Genomic DNA, 5738 nt, shown 5'->3' on the forward strand with positions numbered 1-5738 from the left:
CCCAGCTAGCTCAGTGTCCGTTCCAAATGCATTTTTAAGGTTCAAATGTTATTTTCCACAAGTACAAATATCAAATATTCTAATATAGAGCAAAGGTGCTTGGTAGTTGCAACTTTTTTTTCCCTTGACTTTATATAGTCTGCACAAGACTTTCATGCTGAATCCTCAGTGATTTTAAGAGCACTGCATTTTCATTAACTGTTTCCTTTTTATTTAAAATGATAATATATCAGCCAAGCCAATGCCTTTGCATCAACAAAACTGGCAATTTATATTGCATCAGTAGAGTGTCTTATGTGTGTCCCCAAAACACGTGTCCTTTTTAGAAATCTTAGAGACTTTTGGGTAATGTTGTGTTTTGAAAAATGGGAAATCATGTCAAACAATATTCATTCATTCATTCATTATCTGTAACCCTTATCCAATTCAGGGTCGCGGTGGGTCCAGAGCCTACCTGGAATCATTGGGCGCAAGGCAGGAATACACCCTGGAGGGGGCGCCAGTCCTTCACAGGGCAACACACACACACACATTCACTCGCACACTCACACCTACGGACACTTTTTGAGTTGTCAATCCACCTACCAACGTGTGTTTTTGGACTGTGGGAGGAAACCGGAGCACTCGGAGGAACACACGCGGACACAGGGAGAACACACCAACTCCTCACAGACAGTCACCCGGAGCAGGAATCGAACCCACAACCTCCAGGCCCCTGGAGCTGTGTGACTGCGACACCGTGCCGCCATGTCGAACAGTAGCACGTTCAAATTCAATGTCTTTAACCTACAAAGTGAACGAATAGTGTAAATTACATCTTTCACATATAAAGGCTACTGCCATTAAATTGTAGTTATTATTACGTTCACAAATTGAAATCGCTTTCTTGTCTCAATTTTATGGCAAAAATGCCGTAAATCGAATGTTACATTTAAACAGCCTATCAGATTTCACCACTCTCTCACTGACTGTGGGGGTCTGTAGGTCAACGTGATTTACTGAATGAAATGTGGCTGTTATCCACGACGCTGAAGTAGGCTTCTTACACGGATTTTCTGTTCCACCTTGAATGGTGGTAATTACATTCTATTCACTCTATAACATATTAACATGACTTCCATACCGTAGAAATACACATTTTTTAATTAATTGCTTAATTCACAGCTATCTCTTTAGTTTCAAAGTGTCTCAAAAATCTGAAAGGCCCATTGAAGGCACAATATAACAGAATTTCAAAATCCTGAATATGAAGAAATTTTTACTGTGGAAATGTTTTTGTCATGGCCCTGGGAACATAGCGTGTGACATGATGGAAACATGAACTTTGGGTATATATGTCCTATGGCATTTTTATTTTTTAATAGTCAGATTATCAAAAATCTGTCATTTCTTTCCATACAAATGCTTGGGCTTTAGGCCTTGTACTTGCAAACTTAGCTTCATCGATACCTTAGCCTCACCGGGCCAGGCTTCCTATCATTGTGCTAATTCTTGCTGCTTCAAAGCACACTTCATTTATATATATATATATATATATATATATATATATATATATATATATATATATATATATATATATATATAAACACAATACACAATTTACATATTTAAAGCTCTCATTTTAAAATGTTGCCAGGCAACCTTACTAATTGCTATAAAATGGCCTAAAAATAATTATATAATAATGTTGGAAATAACCACACCTTTATGAATTAAACTCTACACTTTGGGATATTATATATTTGTCATAAGACATATATCCAAAGTTCATGTTTACACATATTCTATCATGTCCCACGCTATGTTTATAGGGCCATGATAAAATTTCTTCACATTCAGGATTTTCATAGAATGCTATACTGTATCTTTAATTAGCCTTTCGGATTTTTGGGACAGTTTGAAAAAAAAAAAAAAACAATGGCCAATTAATTTTAGCCAAAATCGTGTAATATTTTCACTGTATGGAAGTCATGTTAATATGTTGCCATCTAATGGTCATAGAATGTAATTACTGCACCATATAAGGTGGAACAGAAAATCTTTTATCCTTTGTAAAGCATAAATATCAGAATTGCAGAATATAAGCAAAACGAGTTAACAGTCCAACATCGAATCATGAGAAAAACACTGACAAGCAAACAGAATAAAAAAGCCCAAATGGCAGAGACACCATGGGTCGATACACGAGACGTCAACAACAAAGAGTATTCCGTATGGATCAAGAAATGACAACACACAAAAGACTAAAGAAAACTTAGATCATACATACATACATAGGATCGTACATAGTATGTGTTTCCATTGGCTGCTCTGGTGCAGAGGCCAGAATTTCATTTAAATTTCTCTGAGCAGGGTCAGTGCAGAAGCATAGCCAATCAAAAGCCATTGCTGAGAGAAAACAATACTAGGCAACAATCTATCCAATCAGCATCTTCAAATCTGACCCCTCTGGGGTGCTTCTTTTTGCCCCTAGCAGAGTGAGGTCACAGTAAATTAAAGACTTTTAGGGTTATGAGTGATTACTCAGGGCACAATCCGTCAGTCTCTAGATTCTGTAAGATCTCCATGCATCCATACATCCTCTATTAGTACCAAACATGGGGCATAACAATGTAAATTTTTGCAACAGTTCTATTGGACCAAGACTAGACTCTTCAAACTTTACAGTAATATAAAACCCTACTGTGACACATGCTAGCAAGCCCCAGCAAACTTATTTTGTATTTTTTTGACATGTTCTTCATTACAGGCATACTGTGACTCCATATTTAGTTTATTTTAGATGTACTTCAAGTAGCTGTTGATGCTTCCCCATTTATTGTGCTGTTTGGTGTACTCCCCGATACCCTTGCTGTACCCAAATACAAATCCAAATTGGTAGCATTTTTGACTCTTATAGCAAGAAGACGTATTTTACCATATTGGGGAAAAAAACACATCCTCCTTCCCATACACACAGGGTTAAAAATTTGCTGTATTTTATGAAAATGATATGATAATTCATATATTTTTGAAATAAATAATAAGATTTCCTTCCTCCAAAATCCATCCGAGAGGAGAAATTTTGTGAAAAAACTACAGGTTAAAAAACTTGAACCCAATTCACACGGACACACACACCGTTTTTTTTTTTTTTTTTTTTGTATATAGGTATATATGGCAATATAAAGCACTCTTCTCTTATTAGTATTAATACAGCTGTTTTTTTATTTCCATTTAAATGACTGTCTGTGTGCTGTAGTATTTGTTGAATTGTATTGAGATGAGTGTTCAAACTGACAATGAGACACACATAGCCTCACCTTTAATATTTTTAACCAGATGCCACTGGTTAGATATATTACTGCATCACGATGACCGTGTTATTTCTAGAAAGGGTTTTCAAAACAAAATTTGAATTCTAAATTTAAAACTTGTCTTTATTTGCTGCTTGAAAGTGAGGTTAAGATACAAACAAACTCCAATAATCAAAAATGGCCATTCTGGAAATCCTCAATATAAGGTTAAGGACAATGGTGGTTCTAGCTTGTGTGATGTCCTGTGATGTCACAGAAGCCTGACAGCATTTCTGCATAATATCGTGTAAAAGTTTCTGGTTGTATTCCTTGATCTTTGAACAATATTGTGCATAGTATGACAAAGCATCTAAACTGAAAGACAAATTATTTTTGAACTGTTTGGCATTTCTCTCACAAAGATTGAAGAGAAATAATAATGAGCCTATGTTGCTACTATTAAGCAGTTTACAGCTCAGTGTTAACATATTGATAGTTTCTTATGGTCAAGAAAGGCCATAAACAAATGTTGATTCTAACAGGTATTGAATATCACATCATGTATGTTCTTGTTCTTTATCAAATTGAATGGTATTTGAAGCACTACTATTGCACTGTTTTGGGTTGCAGCGGTTAAACATCTGCAGCATCACTTTAGCAGCAACAGGAAATTGAAATGCAACCTTATTACTGGCTTATCATCTTATAATAGGTGGTGAGTGTATTGGCCTCTCTTTTATTGTGTGTTATGTATTCATCATCCCATGCCTTGTTGTTATATCGGGACCAGGGGACTTATTAGATGTCCATTCCCTTAAAAATATTAAAACCTCCAGGAAGGTTAGTGCTTGGTGGAGGTCTTGACATTTTGCTTGGCTGTAGATGGTTTTGACAGCACTGTAAAACCCATGTATGACATTTGTATCAGCATAGGGCTGAATCTCCTGTGTCTCTTATCCACAATTTATTTGCAAATAAATTTCCTGCCAGTCTGCCTGCCAATACTAACTACTAGTGCTGGTTGAAGGATAATTTAGCATTTCCCAGTGTGTATTATGGTGTTCTTTATCAAAAATGAATTCATGATGTTTTATACTTTTTTTTGATTATGTGAGCTTTATCACAGTCAGACTGTGCTTAAAGCAGAGAATGAGTAATCACAGACCATTTGTGTGAGCCTGCCAAATATTTTGTCTGGCAATCATTGCATGCCATATCTTGTTCTGTCCCATGTGAGCATTCTAATCACCAAGCAAAAAGATCTTGTCTCTTTGGGGGACGTGGCAAAGAGCCAAACCTGGTGAAGTAAAGAAACATTGCCTAGCCTCATTTACAGATAACATTGTTAGGGCATAAATGCTGAGAATTGTGTAAATGCACATCTTACCTGGGGAATTTGAAGGGTCATTAGACCCTGTATTTTTGGACACTATGGAAGTGTACAGCACTGTATCTGAATATCATAGGGGGCTCAGCTTTCCTGTAAGCAGAGCTCCATATGGGCCCAGGCCAGCCCTTTGCAAGGCAAAACACACTCACACCTATGGACAGAGTAGCCAATCCACTTACAAACGTGTGTTTTAGAACTGTGGAAGGTAACTGGAGCACCCAGAGAAAACCCATGCGGACACAGGGAGAACACACCAAACTCATCACAGACAGTCACAAGGAGTGGGGCTTGAACCCACAACCCCAAGACTCTGGAGCTGTCTAACAGCGACACTACCTGTTGTGTCACTGTGCCACCTGCCAGAACAACATTCAAGTACTTTAAAAGTTATTGGCAATTATGTTCTTGAGTACTGGAATGTAATTTCAGCAGTGGAAAATGATGTCAAACAAGAATGTTACATAAAAATAACACATACCCAGTGTTTTACACATACCAATTGCTGTCTTTCCACCATTCCTTATATTACTCACTATAAAGTGCACTATTGTAGTGAACTGAATTTAGGAGGGTTATGAATGATGTCTCATACCACACACAGATTTTTACCAAACAGCACATTGCATTATGAGTATCCACTATCCACCAGTGTCAGCTAGTGTATTGTGCATTATGGGACTGTTTGAGTGCACTGCTACAAAATGGCGGAGCCCCCAAAATAGTGCACTATATAGTGAATTAGGCACAGTTTCAGACACAGTGATATTGAGAAACGACCCTTAAATATTGGGAGGATGACGTCAGGCAAGAACATGAGAACGTAAGGACACCCACGCTCAAAACACACACACACACACACACCCCAAAAAAAAAACATATAGAATAACCACCCAATGTCCACATTCCATGTTGCCAATTTATATATATTTAATTTACATATACATTCTTTCATGAGGTTGAGTGCTAAATTCATTGAGTTGAATTTGGAATCAGACTTTTATTTTGAAACGGTTTGTTACTATTTGCGATCAAACGTTGCCACAATCACAATATTGTTCATACCGTCTGTGAGA

This window comes from Hoplias malabaricus, chromosome 17 (genome assembly GCF_029633855.1).
Source record: "Hoplias malabaricus isolate fHopMal1 chromosome 17, fHopMal1.hap1, whole genome shotgun sequence".
Classification (NCBI taxonomy): Eukaryota; Metazoa; Chordata; class Actinopteri; order Characiformes; family Erythrinidae; genus Hoplias; species Hoplias malabaricus.